The following is a 23,636-nucleotide window of genomic DNA, read 5'->3' on the forward strand; positions in this document are numbered from 1 at the left end:
AATATAACTGTCAATCTATACGAGATTTTTATAAATTATTATAGTGAGGTAAAATGGCAAACCTATATGAATTTATAACCTGCCTTTTGCATCAACATTAATTAGATGATGTGGCTTGTTTGTTAATCAGTGTAATCATTAATAAAATTTAAAGGGATGCCCAAAATGCCCGTCCGCCCACGTTCGGACATTTAGCCCAGCAACACAACCCGACAAGGAACAAACCCTAGAAGCTCCACTGTTCACACTAGTGTTCCATGCCACCCGGCTGACCAACTTCAAAAACACACCATTCCCCCACACCATACCACCTATGAATCACCGATACTTCACTAACCCAGCCGTACCCGTATCCGATACTTCGATACTTCGATATTCCGATACTCTCTCTATACTACCACTATGTCGGTTTCTAAACTCACGTATCACCGTACCCGTATCGCGTATCGGTGATACATAGCAGACCACACCGACTAAAACCCTCGCCGCTGGAACCACAGATTCCTCCACCGATCCCGTCACCGGCGGAAGTGGGGGCATCATGGAGGACATAGCTAACATGCTCGCCTGCAGCCTGGATTTCCTTTGGATGGACGACACCATGTTGGGTTTGATCAATAGCATCAGCCGCCTCCCCGGCGAGGTCCTCCGCAACATCGTCTCCCGCCTCCCCGTCCAGGACGCCGCGCGCACTGCCGTCCTCTCCACGCGATGGCGCCGCGTCTGGCACTCGACGCCGCTCGTCCTCGTCGACGCCCACCTCCTCCCCACCGCCTTCTCCCCGTTCCACTTCGGCGCCGACCCGCGTGACCTTGCCCACGCGGTGTCCACCGTCCTCTTCGCGCACTCAGGCCCCTTCCGCTGTGTCTACCTCCTCGGCACTCCGATGGAGACGCACCGGGACGAGATCGCACTCTGGCTCCAGCACCTCTCCGCTAAGGCCGTCCAAGAACTCATTTTTGTCAACCGCGCAATGACGTTGGACAACGAAGCGCATCTCCCCGCCACTCTCTTCAGGTGCACCTCCCTCACCAAACTGTACATCGGCTTCTGGTGGTTCCCGCCCTACCTCGCAGCGTCGCGTTCCCCTATCTACGGGAGCTGGGTCTCTTTTCCCTCATCATGATGGAAGAGGACCTCGCCTTCGTGCTGAACAGATGTCCCGTTCTGGAGAAGCTCCTGATTGTCGGAAGCCGGTGGCCGGTTTGGCTCCGCGTTCGGAGCCACAGCCTGCGGTTGGTGGAGGTGTGCGAGGGTCTTGTGCCAGAAATCACTGTGCTGCACGCTCCACGCTCCACGCCTGGAAAGGCTCTTGCTGTGGGGCGCTTGGGGTGGCGGTGATTTATGCAACATGTCCTCCGTGATCAAGATTGTCCATGCCCCGAAGCTGCGTTTCCTAGGATTCTTGGTGCCCGGAATGCACAAGCTGGAGATTGGGAACACCGTTATCAAGGTGGGAATCATCATTTTGGTTTCCTTGTATAGTAGATGTGGTTTTCATTCTGAATCCTTGTAGAGTAGTACGGCAACGTGTGATCTTAGTTTCTTCGTTCTATTCCATGCAGTGACAAATTGCATCAATTGCAGGCTCAGACTAAGGCAAGCCCAAGTACCACTGTTCCGAGTGTGAAGATGCTGGCAGTTCAGGTCAAACTTGGAACCCGCATTGAAGCAAGGATGTTGCCGAGTTTCCTCAGATGCTTTCCCAATGTCGAGACACTCTACATCCAGGTAACATTAAGCTGGATACCCCAATTTGTATTTGCATTAGATGAGACTGCTAATACATAACCCAGCATCTGTGTGCTCGGATCGATCTAATTTGCAGTCCGGGAACGATGACCTCAAATTCTGGGGACCTCAATGCACTGGTGCTGGCAAATTAAATCTGAAGTTCTGGAAGGAGGCAGGGTCCATTGAATGTGTTCAGTGCCATATCAAGAAGGTGGTCCTCCGTGAGTTCCGTGGAACGAGAAGCGAGCTTGACTTCCTCAAGTTCATCGCTGAGCAAGCACAAGTTCTTGAAAAGATGGTGATTGTGTTGACCCATGGCCATTCCCCTTCTGATCCAATAGGTACCAACTTGAGGACCAAAATGGCTTCTGCAAAATGGGCCAATGCACGCTGTGAGCTGATGATTTTTCAGTCTCCATTTCATCAAGAAGGTACGACTTGGTGCTTCCTATCTGCATTTGATCTTTCTAACCCAGATCCTTTTGACGTTTCAAAATGTCTGGATGGGAAATGTCAAAATCATTAGTACAGTGTGCTATTCCTGTATCCATATGCAAGACACTGTTTTCAATCGTTGGCAATGTGTTTTCTGAAGATTTGTAACCATTCAGTGACTTTAAGTGTAGAATCTATTTAGCAGCGTCGCATGTCATGGAGAAGACTTGTACTGGTTATGTAATCTGTTTTCTGGTTCCATTGATATGCATTGGACAACTCCTGCTAAATGTTTGGTCATTGCTAATGGGAAACATTTATGCTTTCCTTGTGATTTACTACCAATTTGCAGTAGTTTGTTCCAAGCCATATTGTGTTGTCTGAGCAAGACTCTACTTAGATGTCTGCTGTTATCTAACTAGATATATATGCCTAAAGGATGATAACCTGATCACTTGGCCTGCTATTTCAGATAAGTAGCTAGCTTGAACCTCTTGTGTTGGCATTTAAGTATAGCTAGTAGCTTCCTCGAAAAAAAAAAGACAAGCAGCTAACTAGGGTTCCTCTGGTTATTATAAAACAAAAAAACTCTTGTGTAGTCATGTAGCTGTGGTATCTGGTCGGTTGCTAATCCCGTGCTACACACATATGTTTGCTTGTGGTTGTGGGCACATCTTGCAAATTTCGATTGGCTTTAGTTTCTGTTACTTTACCTTCCCACATGGTGTATTTATTTTCTCTGTATCATTGAGTTTGGCTGTCTTGGCTGCAGTTCGTTTGTTCTTTGAAAAGCAAGCAATACTTTGGAATGATTGATCCTTCAATGATACTCTGTGATATGGCTATAACAAGGTGAACCTTACCGTTGTTGTTTGTGGAGTACTTAGAAACGAGTACTGCTCACATTTGAAATGTTGATTGCTAGAGTTTTGAGTGTACATTATTGTTGTTTCTGAATCTTTGGTTCAACTTCTTAGTAGCTACGCTGTCTGCGTTTTGGTGTGACCATGAAAACTCGCATCACAGGCCCATGTCGATCTAGATTCACTACCGGAATCCAATACTTCGTAGTGTGCCCGAATCTTTGCCTTGTGCAGAATTTCGGGCACACGGCAACCAGTCCATTTGCCGTGAGCCTAAAGAAAAACACACGGCAAACAAAAGGCACACGGCAAAAAGTACGTTTGCCGTGTGCCTAGAAAAAAAATACACGGCAAAAATAAAACACACGGCAAATGGTGGGAGTTTGTCATGTGCCATGACGAACACACGGCAACCTGGTTTGTTTGCCGTGTGCCTAACATTTGGCACACGGCAAACAGGTGGCCCAGGCGCGCCGTTTGCCTGACCGTTGGGTTTGCCGTGCGCTTCAACGAGCACACGACAATCAAATTCTATGCCGTGTTTTTTTATTCTTTGCCGTGTGCCTAAGTTATGGCACACGACAAATTATTTCAAAAAAATTTGATTAAGCACTCCTAACTTTTTCTGCTAACTACATACTATACGTGGTATTATATGTTAAGTTTTGCTATTTTTCTCGGTCTTTCAACTATATCTAATCATTTTATTTAAGTAAACCGAATTCTTGCGGATAAATCAAATTTGAGCTGCAAGTATTTTGAATAATTGAATATAATTAGTAAAAATTTGATATTTACATTATTGAGTCCAATGTGAGGCCATATCCATGAAATGGAAAGAAATTTCGAACATCTTGCTCACGAACATTGACCACGAACGTCTGGCCGGATCGTTTTAAATTTCTGTAAAAATCAAACGGATCGGAGTCTGAAAATCATAAGATTTGTCGTGGTATCATGATTTCATACGCGGAGGCTGAGAAAAAAAATTGAGAAAGTTTCGGACAAGTTATTACGTACGCTCCTCAGAAATCAAAGAATCTCCGTAGAAGATCCAAAGAGTTGAGAAGCAGTCGTTTAGATTTGAAGTCAAAGTGACGGTCAAATTGGCGTATGACTTCAAAACTTTTTGTACATACAAAACACAACTTAGATTCTTTCTTAGAAAAAATTGGTTATTTTTCTAATGTTTTTTTAAAATTTATATTTTTTTGCTTAAAATCAACCCGGATACTCCGGGTGTGTGTCCGGATACTCCGGGTGAACGTTGGGACATCCGATTGTATACCCGGATACTCCGGGTGCACACCCGGAGTATTGGGGTCTACGATCGGATGTCCAAACGTCTATCCGGAGTATCGGGGCATATATCCGAAGTATCTGGATTTAGGATTTTGGATGTGCCGCTGGACGTCGTCTGCCTTTGCCGTGCGCGGCCGTTAGGCACACATCCAAACAAGTCGTTTGCCATGTGCCGGCCCTTTCACACATGACAAAATAAAAGAAATCGGTCACACTTGTCACCTCATCAATCCAAAGCTTTGAAATGGAGCTCTCCCATTGGTCTAAATGTCTTGAGGCGGATCATCCCTCTCTCTCTTCCTTTTAAAGCCCCCCGGCCGGGCCTCCTCCTCTCATCTCTCTCATTCTCTCGCTCTCTCTCTCTCTCGGCGGTGGCTCAGGCCCACGGCGGCGGGCGGGCGGGAGGCCGGCCCTGGGCACGCGCACGACAGAGCCTCGTGGGGCCGCGGCGAGCGCGCGGCAGTGAGGAGCAAGCGGCAGCGGAGCTGCAGGGTGCGGCGGTGGAGCTGTGGGGCGCGGTGGGCGAGCACGGAGCGGCGGGGCGCGGTGGCGAGCACGGAGCGGCGGGACGCGGCGGCAGCGAGTGCGTGGACGCGTGCGTGGAGCCGCAGGACGCGCGGCGGAGCCCCGTGGGGCCACCGTGAGCGCGCAGCCATGGAGCCGCGTGCGGCGGCGCCGAGCGCGCGGCGGTGAGACGAGGCGCCGCGCGCGCTGCCGGCGGGGTAAGGATGCGGGTGCGGCGGCCTCCCGCAGCACCCGCTGGGCGCGGCGACGGCGAGCGCGCGGCACGGACGCGTACCCGGCGGATTTTTTTGTTTTTTTTTCAATTCTTCGCCGAGTGCAAGGGGTCTCGACGCACGGCAAACTAATTATATTCGTTGTGTGCTTGAGATCGTGGCACACGGCGAACTAATTATCTTCGCCGTGTGCCTAAAATCGTGGCACACGGCGAATTCATCCCGACACCGTTAGGTTCCGGGTCACGCCATCTTCTTGCTTTTTTGCGCCGTGTACCTCGACAAACACACGGCAAAATTGTTTGCCGTGTGCCCGAAATTTGACACACGGCAAACTCGGCCTTTGCCGTGCCTGTAGTTGCCGTTGGCGCTTCGCCGTGCGACCCTCGGCGAAATCTTCGCCATGTGCCTCGAAATCCGGTAGTGATTGTTTCTGTTTTACTGCAGTCAATAATGGAGTACCTCATTCCCAGAAACAGTCGTTTTGTTGAACCTTGTCTGAAATCAATTTAATTAGTAGCATGCACTAACTGACTACATATGCTGAAACTTGGATGCAAAAATGTACCGAGTTAATAGTGTGAGGTATCTGTAAGTAACCTTTGTCCTTGCCTCCTTGGTCGTCCTGTTATCTGCTGAGACTACCTAATTGGTTTAAGGCTCTGAGATTGACAAAATAGTAAATGTGGAACTGCACATTAGTCATTATGGGCTTCAAGTTATATGTGATCTAAATTTTCTGATATTTTAAACTTTCCATGTACACCAATACTTTGGGCCTTGGCAAGTTAGCAGAACATTAGGTCAGGGTAAAGTAATAACCACACGAGTGATTTGGTCCATGGTCCATATTCATTATTCAACATTTTGTTTTGAAGGAGAAATGTCTGCTTTTATTGAAAGTCATAAAGTTTGAGGTCGGTACAGACGCCACTGTGTTAGCAGCTCCAGAATGTTCACGAGCGCATCGCCACAGGGAATTCCACTTTTACAAGGTTTGCGCCACAGCGCGAAAGGAAGAACGCCTACCAAATGGCTATTGAAGGGCTTTCTCGCTGGTGGGAGTTGGAGGTGACTACGGTGGGACGTCCTTGTCTCCAGCCTCTGTTCCTGCCACCGCCGCCGATTCCTGCTCGGCAGTGCAACTTTGCCGGCGGCGCCATGAAAATATGAGTGGTGCGCGTCGCCGGACCTTTTCGGCGCCTCCCCTGCGGCAAGCTGTGAGCTGTGCTCTGCGTCATCACCATGGAAACTCCGCTTGGATGGCACCTCGACCTTGGTCTCTGGGTGGTCGCCGTCAACCTGGGAGCTAGGAGGCGGCGATCGACATCATTTCCACGCTGGCTTCTCAAAACTGATTTGTTGCAGGCTGGGGCAGCTTTGAACGACGACGGCGCTTCCTCTTCGTTGCCGAGATGGATAATTGATGCAGTGGCAGCACGACACACACAGGAAGAAAGCCTTGGGTTGGTCCGCTGCCGAAACCATGGCACTCGCCGACGATGACTCTTGGGGATGTTCAGGTAACGTTCAAGAAATCGATCAAGAAAAATGAGTCCTCTACGGGGAGCCCGTCTGGCAAACGTCCGGTGAGGGTTTCTTCCCTGCGAGGTCTCTAACAAGCAGCCGGTGAGGGACGAGACGGTAGCTGCTACGGCAGTTTTTCCGATCCTTGCACTTCAAAATTCAAAACTGGAAATGTTTTCGGATCGAGGAGAAAATAACGGAACGAATCGTTCGGCATCCCCGGATCAATTGGTGGCGGGTCCATCGTGGTCCGCCGAACCCTTCCGAACTTAAGCAGAGTAATCTATATCTATATATATATACTATATCTATATATATACTATAAAGGATGAAAGAATTGAATACAATTTTCACCAACTCTAACTTATCCATCCCTCTCACAAAATACATTTTCTAGTCCCACATGGAAGACATTAATGTTTGACCAAACCACAAAACACCATCAAGAAAAATGTTTCTGCCCAAATCTCATTTTTTTTCTCACCACGGCATGGCCTTACCTGCCCGCGCGTACCCGCCCGAAATCTCGGCTTCCTCGGTCTCTTCCCGTCAATCACACGCTCTTCCACAGTCCCCTCCCCACCCCGGCGCTGCTCCCCTCCTTTCCCCTCCCCTGTGCCCCTCCTCTCTCCTTCCCCGGTTCCCCACCCCTCCCCGGCGTTGCTCCCTTCGTCTTCCCGTCGTCGTTTGTAGGCAAGGTTGATATCTCCTATCTCTATTTGCTTGGTTTGTCCTAGCTCTGCAAGTAGTTCTGACCCCAAGTTGCAGGTTCGAATTTTGTAGCATACTTCTTGATAAATGGGCAACTTCTACTCGCTACCATGATCTCTGCGTAGTGATACAAACAGCATGCACTACAGCTGAAAATGGATCATCAGTTGATTCTTAAAATTTCTGAATGTGGAACCAGTTAATTACTGGCCTATGCATTGCCACATGCTTGTACTATTGCAACCGGGTTGTTTTCTTGACACTTTTCTCAATTTTGAATCTCATATTATTTTTAAATATAATTATTTTTTAAATATATAATATTTTTAAATATAAATATTTTTTAAATACGTGCTTGTGCTTGCGGCACGTCAATCTCCACTAGTCCCAAAAAACAGTCTCTCAGTATAGCAGTGGCGACAAGGGCCAACTAATCACAGCGCGCGCCAGGAGGGTTCGCCGTGGGTGATTTCGGACAATAGGATTATTTCTATTTTTGGAAATATTTTTTCTCCACAATTTTCTCTAGAAAGTTAGAATTTCTAAATGTAATTTTTATGTATAACTTTTTACACACGTCATTCAAGAGATAATTTGTATCACAACTTTACAATACATACAACTTTCACGTACAATTATTTGTTAACAACTCTTTGAAAAATAAATTTTTAGCATAACTTTTATGATCTATACAATTTTAATGCATAGATTTTTTTCAAATAATTATGGACCGTAATTTTTTATCATAACTTGTAGAATGTTATCTTTATTGGGGAGATTTCTCGTACAATTCTTTAACACACAAGTTCATCATACAACTTTTTACGCACGAAATTCAGCATACAACTTTTGAGTACAATTCTCAGTATACTTCTTTAGTACAGTTTTATAAAAAAAGTTGTCAAGAGAACTTTAACACATAATAGAACATAAAAAAGAGAACAACTGAAAAGCAAAAAAAAAATATGATAGCACTTGCACCTGTAGTAGGGAGAAAATAGAAATGAAAAAAAAGAGTCAGGTGGAGCTGCGCGGCTGTCGCGTCGTGCGCTAGGAGGCGCGGTAGCGCGCGATCGCCGATTGAGCTTCGCGGCGTCGACACGATCGATCTTATCTTGGCGAGCGTTCCTACGCTGAGGTTCTACGGATACTGCCCACCATGGATCGGAGGGTTGGACAGACAGTGAAGGGGACTGCATCGGGTCAGGGGCAAGCGGTGTCTAGGCCACCTTTGAGCCACCGGCGTTGGCGTTCCTACAGGTGCCAGGATCTGCTCCTTTCCTTGGTGCTAGCTGCGCCGAGGCACAGCACTCCGGCCGCTGGAGTTGATACTGGGCTGGGAGTTTTCTCTTAGGTACGCTCATGTGTGTGCTTTGCAGCGTAGGGAAATCTAGTGCCTGTGTTTGACATAAAAACGAGCAGTGTAGAACACAGATCATAGGCGAATTATCCGACTGCTAATTCACATTGACCAAACACATCAGACAGTATATATCGTTGTGTATAGTTGTTTTAATTAACTGACTCGGTCTGTTCTATCTTCTTGATGAAAAGCGAATATAAACTATAGAGTGGTAGATCCAAGCAAGGTAGTATGGCTAGACAGCTAGATTCATCATGTATGTGCTAATCTACTACTACTAGTTAACATGTACAACTTACAACACCAATTAATTGGTATACATCATGTAATTTTTCTTGTAAAAATCGTATGGGTATACATTTGGGTTAGTGCCGTGCGAATGACAGCTTGATGTGTTCATCTGCTAGAGATTCATGTAGGAATATCATGTCCTGGATTAAGAAAAAAGAACGTGAGGAATGTTGAGTACTCTATCCTGCTTGTGATAAGTGAATTGTCAACCGTACAGTGTGATCGTGCGCTTGGTCTTTGGATTGCAGGTACACGGGCGTCGAGTGTCGGCGGGGAGCTGCCGTGGAGGTGCTGTGACCGATGGACCGTGTGGTGGACGGCGGTGAAGGGCAGCCGGGACCGGAGCTCGTACCGGGCGGCAGCTGTGGCGTCCACTCCTGGATCGAGGGCGCAAGCGGCGACGGAAGACGGGTTTCTTGGTTTGCGCCACAAAACCAAGGAGGCGGACGGCGGTTGAAGACGCCAAGTCGTGGAGGCACGGGCGTCGGTCTCGGGACTGACGGAGGCGACGGGCGTCGACGGCGTCTAGGGTCTCGCTGCGGGCGAGGAAGTGACGGGCGTCAGGCGGCGTCTAGGGCCGTCAGAAGGCCGAGGCGGAAACGGCGTCTAGGGCCACGGCGTGGAGGCGGGAATCTTCCCGCGCTTGGAGTTTTGGCGGTTTTCTCAAAACCGGCCACCTACCCGGGTTTCGCGGACCCTCCAAAACCGCGGACCGGAGCTTCATCCACACGTCGGCATCGCGGAGAAGACTTCGACTCGAAGAAAGAACCTCGACCGTCGGATGAGTCCTTGTATCTTTTTCCGGTTCTGCCCCTATGGGCTTTCTAGTGTTTATTTGAGTCTAGGGGTAATGTAGTCTTTTTGGATGAGAGTTGTTGGGGTTAAAAACCCCCTCACCCCCTTCCTCTCTTTCTCTCTCCCAGTTTTTCTTTCCCCTGGCGCAAGAACAGGCGAGCGCCTCCCCTCCCGGGCGTTCTGTTCCTCTTCCTCAGTTTTTGATTTTCTTCCTCTCTAGGGTTAGGAAATTCTATGGATCATTGAGTACTTGTACTGAGTTTGGAAGGAAATGGAGGCCTGATCCTCCTGTGCCCTCCGGGGTGTTTGATTCATCCTTTTTGCTGTGTTCCTTTTCTCCAGTGGTTTGGATTTGGTTTTGTTCTCCGTGCAGAAGCTTTGGGTAGCTTGGTCTTGGGCGTGCGTGTGCGTGCGTGTGCAAGGAATAAGAAGCAGACTCCCCCTGTCCTTAGCACATGAGCAGCAGCAGCAACGAGGAGACAGGAGGGGCACTGGCCTTTTGATTTGGCGCCAGGCAGCAGCACAGGGAAGGCCAGCGGGGCGCAGCAAGGAGATTAGTTTTAGGCCAGCAAGCCAGGCGTGTGTGGGAAACTCAAGCATCAATCTTTTTCCTTGCTCTGTGTACTGGTTGTTTGATTTTGCAGGGAGAAGGGAAGTAACCAGTGAGCACCAATCGAACTTAGATTGCAGCAGCCTCACTGCGCACACAAGGCGTTCGATGATTTGCTGCACTACAATCAACAGCATGTTCATTTTGTCTTGACGAGCAGCAACACTACGCAGGTAATTAGCAGGTGAGTTTTTGCTCTTTCATCTTTTCATTTCCTGCTCACCTATTTAAGCTAATTGTTTAGCTCACTAATGTCTCGTGAAAATCAGCATGCTTAATTGACTTGTGTTGATTAGCTTTCGCTTGATAATTGTTGGTAGCTTTACTCAAGTAGATCACTTTACGTCGGCTTCCGCTTTGTGATTGCGTGTGCTCTCGGGTTTTGCTTCTGCAAGAGTTTTGCGACACTCCGATTGTGTTCCTAGCACTAGCAGCTTGTCCATGCTGCGTAGTGTTGGCACATTTTAGGAGCAGTGGTGTGGTGTTTGTATCGGGACTTTTTCTCTTCGATTTTCGGATCGAATTTGAGGCTCCCATTCAACCCCCCTTCTGGTCGTCTGTCCGGTCCTTCAATTGGTATCAGAGCTTGGTTGAGGTTTTCAGTACCTTAATCGGTTCGAAAACCACTCGGCGACCATGGCGATTCTTGGTAAGATCCCGGTGTTTTCCGGCGAGGACTATGCCTACTGGAAGGTTCGCATGAGAGCCTTCCTGTAGAGCATGGGAGCTGATGTCTGGGAGATTACCACGAACCAGCTTTACGAGGTGCTTGCTGTTCGGGCCACGCCTCTTCAGGTGACCCAGCACGAGGCTAACGCCAAGGCCGTCAATGCCTTGTTCGCCGGCGTTTCTCGTGCGGAGTTCTCATGCGTCCAGGGTTTTCAGGAAGCCCACAAAATTTGGACGTGTCTTGAGAACTACCACGAGGGTACACCTCAGGTGAAGGCCAGACTGTTCGAGACTCACCGGCATGAGTATGAGAACTTCACACAGGAGCCGGGTGAGAGCATTGACCTGATGTTCAGTCATTTTCAGTCGATTGTGAACAAGGTCAATGCGAACAGATCTGCTGGTGCCCTTGAGTACACAGAGCATGAGAAGGCCCTTATGTTGCTTTACGCACTTGATCGCTCTGTGTGGGATCTCAAGGTGAACACCATCATTGAGTCTGCTGGCTATGAGACTCTAACGGTGAACGAGCTTTTCAGCAAGCTCAAGGCCACGGAGGTGGATAACCAGACACGAGCCAAGCTCAATGGTACCCCTCCTTCCAAGAGCGTCGCTCTTGTGACTGGCCTAGGTGGTGGATCGGGCTCTAACGCTAACTCTGCTCTTGGCTTTTCTCTTGCCTCTTTGCCTTCTGTTTCAGATGAGCAGCTGGAGACGCTGGGCGATGACGACTTGTGCCTCCTCATCAGCAAGTTCCAGCGCATCTACCACAACAGGCAGAGGAAGAAGAACCCCGGGTGCTACAACTGCGGCGATCTGAACCACTTCATCGCCGATTGCCCCAAGAAGTCCGGCGGTGGCCAGAACAACTCCTTCGACTACTATCGCCACCGTGACCGCGACGAGGGAGGCTCCAACAAGGAGCGTCGGCACCACAAGGACTTCGACAAGGAGTCGCTCAAGAAGCGCTTCCAGTACAAGGCCAAGAAGCGGGAGAAGGCCTTCCTGGCGCAGCTCAGCGACCTCGACAAGAGTTCCGACACCGACCGCTCTTCTTCACCGACCTCCAACGACGACGACAAGAAGAAGAAGAAGCGGGACAAGGAAGCCACCGGCTTCATCGGCCTTTGCTTGGCGGCCGGTCGGCGCAAGAGCTTCTGCACCATGGCGAGCGAAGCCAATGGTTCTCGTGCGTCTTCGGGTGGACATGCTACACCGACGCACTCCGGCTCTTCTCCTGGATCCGAGAGCGATTCAGAGGTAAACTCCATGATCGACCTACTTGATACAGAGATTAGGGAGTTGTACGCCGCTCTCGACAACCAGAAGAGGCTGCTTAAGGAAGCAGCCAGAGAGCGTAGAAAGCTTAGGGCTGAGCTGGCTTATGCTACAGAGAAATCTAGTGAGGATGAGTGCGCTGGATGCATATCTCACATGAATGATCTTGTTGCTCTCCGTGCCAAGCATGATGAGAACGTCGCGAACTTAGATGTTGCTAAGACTTCGCTTTCTGACGTGTCTCACGAGCTAGCCAAGGCCAAGCATGAGCTTGAACTTGTCAAGGACGCTCCCATTGTTAGTGATGTGCTTGAATGCGATGAGTGTCCTATCTTCAAGTCTGATCTAGCTTCTTTGCAGTCCAAGTTTGCTACTGTTGTTTGTGAACTAGAGGAGCTTAGATCTAGGCCTGCTTTACTTGGCACTTGTAAGCTTTGTCCCACGCTTAGGTTGGAGCTAGAGGAGAAGAACACTTTGATCAAGTCTTTTGGAAAGACTAAGATCGTAGAGTCTAGCCCACCTATTGACTGCTCTGTTTGCCCTGGTTGATCTCTGATTTGGATAATCTTGCGGTAGAGAAAGCCAACTTGGAGAATGAGAACACATACCTTAGGGCGATTCTGAGTTGGGTTTCTAGCAGTGAGCCGCAGTTGGGCATGATGATTAAGCAATTCAAGCGTGGTGATGGGTTTGGGGTCGGTTACACATACACGAAGTCAGACTTTGACAGGTTGTATGGTAAGATTGGTAAGGCTGCTGGAAACACTACTAGCACTAGCACGCAGCCTTCGCTTGTTGACCCCGCGGATGGTGTGCTTAAAGAACCACCGAAAGCACCTCCACAGAAGCAGGTTTGGGTTCCAAAGCCCAATGCGCTGAGGAACCCCCTCGACACGCTCCCTGCTGCCACAGCCCAGGTTGCCCAGAAGAAGAGGGCCGCTCCTTCCCGTCCGCAGGCTAGGCCTCCACCTCCCAAGCGTGAGGTGAGGTATCACTACGAGTTCTGTGATAGGGAAGGTCACCTGGAGGAGTTTTGCTTCAGGAGGAAGCGGGCTGTGAGGAGAGAGAGCAGGAGAGGCGGAACACGGACATGTACTCTGCTCGGGTGCATGGTCCTTCTCGGCGTGGTGATAGGCAAGATGCTAGGGCGCGCCGTGTAGGTGGAGGTCAGGGAGACGGTAGTGGTTACCGTGCTCCAGCGGGTGGTCGCTTTGCCGGTCGTGCTCCTGGTCGTTTTCAGTACGGCTATGGACCACGGGACCGAGGCTTTGGATGAGGTTTTGAGGCTCTACGCTTTCCTCGCGGTAGTGTTCGTCAGTCACGCGGTAGACGGGACGTGGGATACGCTTTGTCTGGTTTTGCTAACCCTTCTGTAGAGCAATTCGCTCGACACTGGTTTGCTTCTCACTTTGCTAACCCCAGTGTTGAGACATTTGCTCACCCTTTGTCTCACTACTGATGTGCAGGTCGGAGGTTTGGAGAACAGGTGGATCATGGACTCCGGTTGTTCGCGCCACATGACCGGAAATGACAAATGGTTCTCCAGCCTCACCCCGATGCGCTCAAAGGAGTACATTGTGTTCGAGGATAATGGAAAAGGAAAGGTACGTGGACTTGGCGCTATTCGAGTTTCTGATCGCTTTACTCTGAGAGAAGTTGCTTTGGCTTCGAATCTTGGCTTTAATTTGCTCTCTATTTCGCAACTTCTTGATGAGGGGTTTGAGGTTCGCTTCAAGGAGGGTTGTTCGCGTGTTTTGGATTCCAGAGGAGATTTGGTTTGCCGGATTACACCTCGCGATCGGGTTTTCTTGGTTGACTTTTCTGGAACTCCTCTTGGCCCTTCTCGTTGCTTGATGGCTGGTCCTTTTTCCGATTTATGGAAGTGGCATAGGAGACTTGGACATTTGAGCTTCGATTTGTTGTCGAGACTTAGCTCACTTGGCCTAATCCGAGGATTGCCCAAATTGAAGTTTGAAAAGGACCTTGTGTGCCATCCGTGTCGTCACGGGAAGATGATTGCCGCTTCTCATCCGCCAGTTAATCAGGTTATGACCGCTCACCCTGGAGAGTTGCTACACATGGACACAATAGGTCCTTCTCGGGTGATGTCAGTTGGTGGGAAGTGGTATGTTCTTGTGATCGTGGATGATTTTTCTCGCTATTCTTGGGTCTTTTTCATGAGAACCAAGGATGAGGCTTTCAAGTTTGTTCGAGACTTGATCTTGAGGTTGAAAAACGAGCTACCCCAGGCCATGCGAGCGATTCACAGTGATAATGGCACAAAATTCAAAAATGCTCATTTTGATGCCTTTTGCAGTGATCAAGGGCTTGAACACCAGTATTCTTCTCCCTACACTCCACAGCAGAATGGAGTTATAGAGTGGAAGAATCGAACGCTGGTTGAGATGGCGAGGACGATGCTCGATGAGCATAGGACTCCTCGAAAATACTGGGCTGAGGCAGTCAATACCGCTTGTTATGTGTCCAACCGTATTTTCTTGCATGCCTTCATGCACAAGACTTCTTATGAGTTGCGATTTGGACGCCAGCCCCGTGTTGACCATCTCAGAGTTTTCGGTTGCCGGTGTTTTGTGCTGAAAGAAGGAAATCTTGATAAGTTTGAGTCTCGCTCGTCTGACAGCATTTTTCTCAGTTATGCATCTCACTCTAGAGCTTACCGTGTGCTGATTATAGATACTAACATCGTCTGAGAGACTTGTGAAGTCACTTTCGACGAGACTGCACCGTGCAATTCTTCTGTCTTTGAAGTTGCAGGAGATGATGAGCTCGACACCTCCATCTTTGAAGATGAGGAGGAAGAAGCTGCGGAGGGCGACGCTGAGGCTACCACGCGCGCTGTGGACCCAGCCGTCTCTGCCATGACTTCGGACGATGACGACGGCCCTGACCCGACTACCTCTACTTCCCTGGGGGCCGATCGAGCAGGTGACTCAGGCTTCACCAGTTGCACCTGAGGAGACACCAGATTTGGTTGAGGAGGAGGCGACTTCGACGCGGGAAGCACCTCGACACATTCAGCGTCGTCATCCACCTCAACAGATGCTAGGTGATCTCAACGAGCGAGTCACCAGGTCCAAGGTAACAAGTATCGCTGGTTTTGCTCATTCAGCATTTGTTGCCTCTTTTGAGCCCAAAGATATTGGACACGCTCTTTCTGATTCTAATTGGGTCAATGCCATGCATGAGGAACATGAAAAATTTGAAAGAAACCAAGTTTGGGTTTTAGTCGAGCCTCCACCTGCTTGTAATCCCATCGGAACGAAGTGGGTTTTCAAAAACAAGCAGGGTGAGGATGGGTTGGTTGTTCGAAACAAGGCTCGTCTTGTTGCCCAGGGGTTTTGCCAAAAAGAGGGTATTGATTTTGATGAACTTTTGCCCCTGTTGCTCGTTTGGAAGCTATTCGAATCTTTCTTGCATTTGCTGCTTCCAAGGGTTTTAAAGTTTTCCAAATGGATGTGAAATCTGCCTTCTTAAATGGTTTTATCGAAGAAGAGGTTTATGTGAAACAACCCCTTGGTTTCGAAAATCCCAAGTTTCCAAACTGCGTTTATAAACTTCAGAAAGTTCTTTACGGTTTGAAACAGACACCTAGAGCTTAGTATGATGGACTAAAAACCTTTTTCTGGCTCAGGGCTTTAAAATGTGATGTGTGGATAAAACTTTGTTCCTCATGCGGTCTGGCACTGACTTTCTATTAGTTCAGATATACATGGATGATATTATCTTTGGTGGCTCTTCTCACGCTCTTGTCTCCAAGTTTTCTGAGCAGATGTCCAGGGAGTTCGAGATGAGCATGATGGGTGAGCTGCAGTTCTTCCTCGGGCTGCAGATCAAGTAAACTCCTCAGGGCACGTTCGTCCATCAAGCCAAGTACACCAGGGACTTGCTACGGAAGTTCGACATGAGTGACTTGTCACGTCAGCTGACTCCGATCAGCACTTCGACGGCGCTTGATGAAGACTTGGACGGTGAGGCGGTGGACCAGAAGGAGTACAGGAGCATGATCGGCTCCCTCCTGTACCTGACGTCGACACGACCGGACATTCAGTTTGGCGTCTGCCTTTGTGCACGCTACCAGGCTTCTCCGCGCACCTCCCACAGGCAGGTGGTGAAACGCATCTTTAAGTATCTAAAATTCACCCCTGAATTTGGTCTTTGGTATTCTGCATATTCTTCTCTGGTTTTGCTGGGCTTTTCTGATGCCGATTTCGGTGGGTGTCGGTTGGATCGCAAGTCGACATCCGGCACTTGTCAATTTCTCGGTACATCTTTGGTGTCTTGGTCCTCTCGCAAGCAGGCTAGCGTAGCGCTTTCTTCCATAGAAGCTGAGTATGTTGCCGCTGCTAGCTGCTGTTCCCAGATACTTTGGATAAAACAAATCTTGCAGGATTATGGATTGAGTTTCGGTAGGGTTCCCATCTTTGTAGACAACATGTCAGCCATTAGCATTGCAAAGAACCCTGTCCTACACTCTAGAACCAAACACATAGATATCAGATTTCATTTCCTGCGAGATAACCATGAGAGAGGCCACATAGACTTGATCCATGTCCCTTCAGAGAGGCAAACCTTTGCTCGCTTGCGAGGGGAGCTTGGGGTTTGTTACCCCTTTTGATTGCTGACTTTTCTTTGGTTAGCTTTGTAGATTTTATTTGCTTCTCTTTGTTTTCTAGGTTTGGTAGTTGCATTGTGCATATGCATTGTACATGTTTGCATTTTGCATTGTCTCACTTGCACTAGCATTCTTGTATACATTGCTATGATCTTCTAGTGCCTGCTAGTGTGAGTTGATAAACTTGATCATGTATAGCTTGCTCCACTGTGTATATGACATCATCTGAGTTAAGCTATTTTGATTTGAAAATCTGAAAACATGATCACCCTGTCTTGGCTACTAGCATGTTAGGGCGTGTTGATATGCTTTGCTATCTTATTCATGCTAGTATAGCCTTTCGTTCAGCAATTCATTCTTGAAATGATCTAAATCTGATAAAATTGCTTAAACTATTCTTGAAATGGATTGAAAAGATCCAGGTGGGATTGTTTGTCGCACTGATCGAGCTTTCGGGATGGCTCACTTTGCACTTGTGAGAACCCGGGCAAGGCTGTGCATGACTGAAACGAGTGCTTTAAGCTTCTGATTGTCTTTTGGAATAGGCTTGGCCTCGTTGCTAAGTAAAGCATGACAAGCTTTCAACCCCTGGCATTAAGAATTGATTGAGATAAATTTGATTGAAAAATGAATGTTTGTAACTTGTTTTGGCTGAGTTTGGCTCACCTGTATGAGTTTGAGTAGCACTGCTTTCCATTCCCTACTTGTTAGTGCTAGATCATGGGTGATGCTTTTATTTCTCCTAAACTGAACTTGCCTAGCTCTAGACTGATTTGATATACTCTGTTGAGCTAGATGCAGGTCTTGTTTATGGATGCACACGTGCTTGTGACTAGATGTTGCTCATATCCTTGTATCCCTGAATGCTTTCACTTACACCTCCTGCATTGCATTCATTGCATAGCATATGTTCAGGGGGAGTTTCAACTTCAGGGGGAGCTTTAGGTCTTTTTAGACTTGATGTGTGCATGTGCCAACAAGGGGGAGAATTTTGAGAGAAGTGATCGAACAAGGGGGAGACTTATTTGATTTTTGAAAAACTTGTGCACAGGGCTTCGAGAGTGTATCATTTTGGGAGAGTTGCACTTTTGAGAGGGAAAAACTTTGGTTTGGGAGTTTCTGCTTTGATTTGGCTCTGGGTTTCCTCGTTTTCCCTTCTCTTCCAGCATGACCGCGTCGAGCGTTACCTCTGTCTTTGAGGAGTCATGTTTTGGCTTTTGATCGATTGCGTCGAGCCGTTGCCCTTGTCTTAGGGAATCGATCTGTGCTTGAGTAAGTGACTATTCTTGACCTTTTGAGCTTTTTGTCACTTGCTTGAGTTCTTCACTTTTTTGCTTCTCTTTTTATCACTTCTCGGCTTTCAGGTGGTGTGTTGATAATGCACTCATCAAGGGGGAGATTGAGGAATGTTGAGTACTCTATCCTGCTTGTGATGAGTGAATTGTCAACCGTGCGGTGTGATCGTGCGCTTGGTCTTTGGATTGCAGGTACACGGGTGTCGAGTGTCGGCGGGGAGCTGTCGTGGAGGTGCTGTGACCGATGGACCGTGTGGTGGACGGCGGTGAAGGGCAGCCGGGACCGGAGCTCGTACCGGGCGGCAGCTGTGGCGTCCACTCCTGGATCGAGGGCGCAAGCGGCGACAGAAGACGGGTTTCTTGGTTTGCGCCACAAAACCAAGGAGGCGGACGGCGGTTGAAGACGCCAAGTCGTGGAGGCACGGGCGTCGGTCTCGGGACTGACGGAGGCGACGGGCGTCGACGGCGTCTAGGGTCTCGCTGCGGGCGAGGAAGTGACGGGCGTCGGGCGGCGTCTTGGGCCGTCAGAAGGCCGAGGCGGAAACGGCGTCTAGGGCCACGGCGTGGAGGCGGGAATCTTCCCGCGCGTGGAGTTTTGGCGGTTTTCTCAAAACCGGCCACCTACCCGGGTTTCGTGGACCCTCCAAAACTGCGAACCGGAGCTTCATCCACACGTCGGCATCGCGGAGAAGACTTCGACTCGAAGAAAGAACCTCGACCGTCGAATGAGTCCTTGTATCTTTTTCCGGTTCTGCCCCTACGGGCTTTGTAGTGTTTATTTGAGTCTAGGGTTAATGTAGTCTTTTTGGGTGAGAGTTGTTGGGGTTAAAAACCCCCCTCACCCCCTTCCTCTCTTTGTCTCTCCCAGTTTTTCTTTCCCCTGGCGCAAGAACAGGCGAGCACCTCCCCTCCCGGGTGTTCTGTTCCTCTTCCTCAGTTTTTGATTTTCTTCCTCTCTAGGGTTAGGAAATTCTATGGATCATTGAGTACTTGTACTGAGTTTGGAAGGAAATGGAGGCCTGATCCTCCTGTGCCCTCCGGGGTGTTTGATTCATCCTTTTTGCTGTGTTCCTTTTCTCTAGTGGTTTGGATTTGGTTTTGTTCTCCGTGCAGAAGCTTTGGGTAGCTTGATCTTGGGTGTGCGTGTGCAAGGAATAAGAAGCAGACTCCCCCCTGTCCTTAGCACATGAGCAGCAGCAGCAACGAGGAGACAGGAGGGGCACTGGCCTTTTGATTTGGCGCCAGGCAGCAACACAGGGAAGGCCAGCGGGGCGCAGCAAGGAGATTAGTTTTAGACTAGCAAGCCAGGCGTTTGTGGGAAACTCAAGCATCAATCTTTTTCCTTGCTCTGTGTACTGGTTGTTTGATTTTGCAGGGAGAAGGGCAGTATCCAGTGAGCACCAATCGAACTTAGATTGCAGCAGCCTCACTGCGCACACAAGGTGTTCGATGATTTGCTGCACTACAATCAACAGTATGTTCATTTTGTCTTGACGAGCAGCAACACTATGCAGGTAATTAGCAGGTGAGTTTTTGCTCTTTCATCTTTTCATTTCCTGCTCACCTATTTAAGCTAATTGTTTAGCTCACTAATGTCTCGTGAAAATCAGCATGCTTAATTGACTTGTGTTGATTAGCTTTCGCTTGATAATTGTTGGTAGCTTTACTCAAGTAGATCACTTTACGTCGGCTTCCGCTTTGTGATTGCGGGTGCTCTCGGGTTTTGCTTCTGCAAGAGTTTTGCGACACTCCGATTGTGTTCCTAGCACTAGCAGCTTGTCCATGCTGCGTAGTGTTGGCACATTTTAGGAGCAGTGGTGTGGTGTTTGTATCGGGACTTTTTCTCTTCGATTTTCGGATCGAATTTGAGGCTCCCATTCAAACCCCCTTCTGGTCGCCTGTCCGGTCCTTCAGAACTTAACCTATATGAAATCGTAGCAGAAAACCAGACAATGGCATTCAGTAATCACATAAAGACACGCTTGTCGATCATATATGCTAGTTGTACTTAACTTTGAGTTAACCAGCAGTTGACAACAAAACGCATTCACCTGCTCCTACTTTTGATCTGCGAGAAATTTGGCTTCATTCAGCTGACATGGATGCGGATGCGAGTGTGCATTCACCTGCAGGCTGATTAACCAGTACTAGTAATAACGTGTGAAATCTGTGACAGGCCACCGGAGAGAACGCGCTCGCTGAGGCCAAGCTCAATTCAAGGTGGCGATCAACGGGTTCGGCCGGAACTTCCTCCGGTGCTGGCACGGCCGTGAGGACTCCCCGCTCGATGTCGTCGTCGTCAACGAACGTACGTGATGCAGACTGATACGAACTCGTGTTCTTCAGACACAGCCTTGCCGCGCATAGAGTTACATTCTGATAGAAACTTTGCGCGATCGATCGAATTAATTTCAGGCGTCCCACCTCCTCAAGTACGACTCGATGCTCGGCACCACCATCAGCGTCGACGGCAAGCCCATCACGGTCGTCTCCAGCAGGGACCCAAGAAAACCAGCAGTTCAAGGGAGTAGTTCCGCATTTAATTGATGATGGTCTTTCTATTTTGCAATATGCAGATGACACAGTTCTCTTTATGGAACATAATCTTGAACAGGCAAAAAACCTCAAACTTTTACTATGTGCTTTTGAACAACTGTCTGGCCTCAAGATTAATTTTCATAAAAGCGAATTATTCTGCTTTGGGGAGGCCCAGGCTGTCCAAATGAAATATGAACAAATCTTTGGCTGCAGCCAACATATGTTTCCGTTTCGATACCTAGGAATACCCATGCATTACAGAAGACTTCAAAATTCGGATTGGAAAAGAGTTGATGAAAGATTCCAAAAGAGGTTAAGCGGATGGAAATGGAAGTTGCTTTCTGCTGGTGGAAAGCTAGTCCTTATTAACTCCGTGCTTAGCAGCTTACCATTGTTTATGTTTTCGTTCTTTAAAGCTCCTCGTGAGGTTCTAAAAAAGCTAGATTTCTATAGATCTAGGTTTTTTTTGGCAAAGTAATGAACATAAAAAAAATATAGGCTGACAAGATGGAGTGTTCTTTGCTGCTCAAAAGACCAAGGGGGTTTGGGAATCTTAAATCTAGATGCACAAAATAAATGTTTGCTAATCAAATGGCTTTTTAAGCTAATAAATTAACAAGGGGTGTGGCAAACTCTGCTTAGGAGGAAATACCTTCGGTTTAGATCTCTTATTCAGGTTGAAAACTTGCCTGGAGATTCACACATTTGGTCGGGTCTCATGAGTGTCAAATCTGAGTTCCTGAGATGGGGCAAATTTAACCTGGGTAATGGGTATCAGATCAGATTCTGGGAAGATTCCTGTCTTGATAATGAACCTCTTAAAAATCAATACCCGACCCTGTATAATATTGCCAGAAAAAAAATCTGCGTTAGTCAGCCATGTTCTAAGCTCCACTCCACTAAATATCTCTTTTCGTAGATCTCTAGTGGCTAACAACTTACTCTTGTGGCACCAACTGGTGGCTAGAGTAATGGATATTCAGCTACAAGATCAAAGTGACATTTTTGTGTGGTCTCTGCATCAGAATGGTTTTTTTTCAGTGCGATCTATGTATATGACAATAACAACCACTAATATAATACCTCATAATCATGTTATCTGGAAACTTAAATTGCCTCTTAAGATTAAGATTTTTATGTGGTACTTGATTAAAGTGGTTACTCTCACTAAGGATAATTTAGCTAGACGGCGATGGAAAGGGAGTTTAAAATGTTGTTATTGTAATCTTAATGAAACAATACAACACCTTTTTTTCGATTGCCACAACCCTAAATTCTTATGGAGACTGATAAGTGTTATTTTTAATTTACTAATGCCGTTAAATGTGAATCATATGTTCACTTACTGGTTAAATGGGCTGAGAAAACAACATAAATATCAGGCTTTAGTGGGAGCTCCACCGGCCTCCTCCGCTGCTCCTGCCACCTCCCTCCTTGGTGTTGCTCTCGCCGGGCAGATCGGAGGAGGGGGGGCCGTGGACGTCGCCGGCGACGGGGTGGTGGTAGTGGCACTGGTGGCCCTGCTTCTGGGAGCACCGGTACCGGTGGGGGCCGTTGGGGCGTGCCGACACCGGCTCCGGCTCCGGCTCCTGCCTCTGCCACTGGAGCTACGCCCTGGCCATCCTTCAGCAACCCATGGTCAGGGCGCATCTCGATGTGGCCGTTCCAGGGTCCGGGAGGGGGCCCTCGTCCTCAGCTCCGGCCGGCGGCCATGTTCACTGGCGCTGCTCTACTCTTCGCGCCGTCCTGGACCCCGCCCGCTCAGCCCAGCCAGCAGCCGACCTGGCCTAGGGGTGGGACCAGGCCGCTCTAGTGCAGTCCTTCAGCACCATGGGACTGATGCCGCCGACCAGCACCGAGTGGATCGCCGACTCGGGTGCCTCGTTCCACACCACTCCCGATGCTGGTATCCTCTCTTCTGTCTGACCCCCACACCCTTCTTGTCCTTCTTCTATCATGGTTGGTGATGAGTCTTGCCTTCCTGTCACCGCCGTGGGTTCTGCTCCTCGTCTTCCTCATGTTCTTGTTGCTCCTCAAATGGTTCACAACCTTCTTTCTATTCGCCAGTTTACTGCTGACAACTCCTGTTCTATCGAATTTGACTCCTCTAGTCTTACTGTGAAGGATTCAGCTTCCCGGCATCCGCTCCTCCGATGTGACAGCCCGGGGCCCCTTTACACTCTTCAGCTTCCTGCTTCCGATGCCTCACCTTTGGCTTCTTCGTCTTCTGCTTTTGTCGTGACGCCTTCTTCCACCATCTGGCACCGCCGGCTTGGTCACCCCGGCCGCAACGTTTTGGCTCAGCTCCGCCGTAGTACCGATGTTCCATGTACTAGGGCTCCTGCTGAGCACCTCTGTCATGCGTGCCAGTTAGATCGTCATGTTAGACTTCTATTTTCTTTTTCTTCTTCGCATGCTGCGCATGCTTTTGATCTCATTCACTGTGACTCGTGGACATCTCATGTACTCAGTATGTCTGGCTATAGATATTATCTGGTCATTGTTGATGATTTTTCTCATTACTCTTGGACTTTCTCTTTGCGCGCCAAGTCTGAGACCTTCCCCACCCTCCTCCACTTCTTTGCCTGGGTGTCCACTTAGTTCGGCCTCACCGTTAAGGCCGTCCAGTGTGACAACGAGCGGGAGTTCGATAACTCCACCTCTCGGTCTTTCTTCCTGTCTCGGGGTGTTCAGCTGCGTATGTCTTGTCCGTATACCTCTCCTCAGAACGGCAAGGCTTAGCGGATGATTCGCACGACGAACGACGTCGTGCGCACCCTTCTGATCCAGGCTTCTCTACCCCCACGCTTCTGGGCTGAGAGCCTCCACACCGCCACCTACCTGCTCAACTGCCT

The 23,636-nt window shown here is 48.7% G+C and overlaps 1 long non-coding RNA gene and 1 pseudogene across 1 annotated transcript; both read left to right on the plus strand.

The window, feature by feature from the left end:
* The first annotated feature begins 541 nt into the window (after positions 1–541).
* On the plus strand, positions 542–2,260 carry LOC120653464 (annotated as a pseudogene).
* Positions 2,261–19,097: 16,837 nt separating this feature from the next.
* LOC120655652 lies at positions 19,098–20,927 on the plus strand. Its single transcript, XR_005667681.1, has 3 exons — positions 19,098–19,768; positions 20,420–20,551; positions 20,659–20,927. It is a non-coding gene; the product is annotated as an uncharacterized LOC120655652 (long non-coding RNA).
* The last annotated feature ends 2,709 nt before the right edge of the window (positions 20,928–23,636 follow it).

Source organism: Panicum virgatum, chromosome 1N (assembly GCF_016808335.1).
Source record: "Panicum virgatum strain AP13 chromosome 1N, P.virgatum_v5, whole genome shotgun sequence".
NCBI classification, from domain to species: Eukaryota; Viridiplantae; Streptophyta; class Magnoliopsida; order Poales; family Poaceae; genus Panicum; species Panicum virgatum.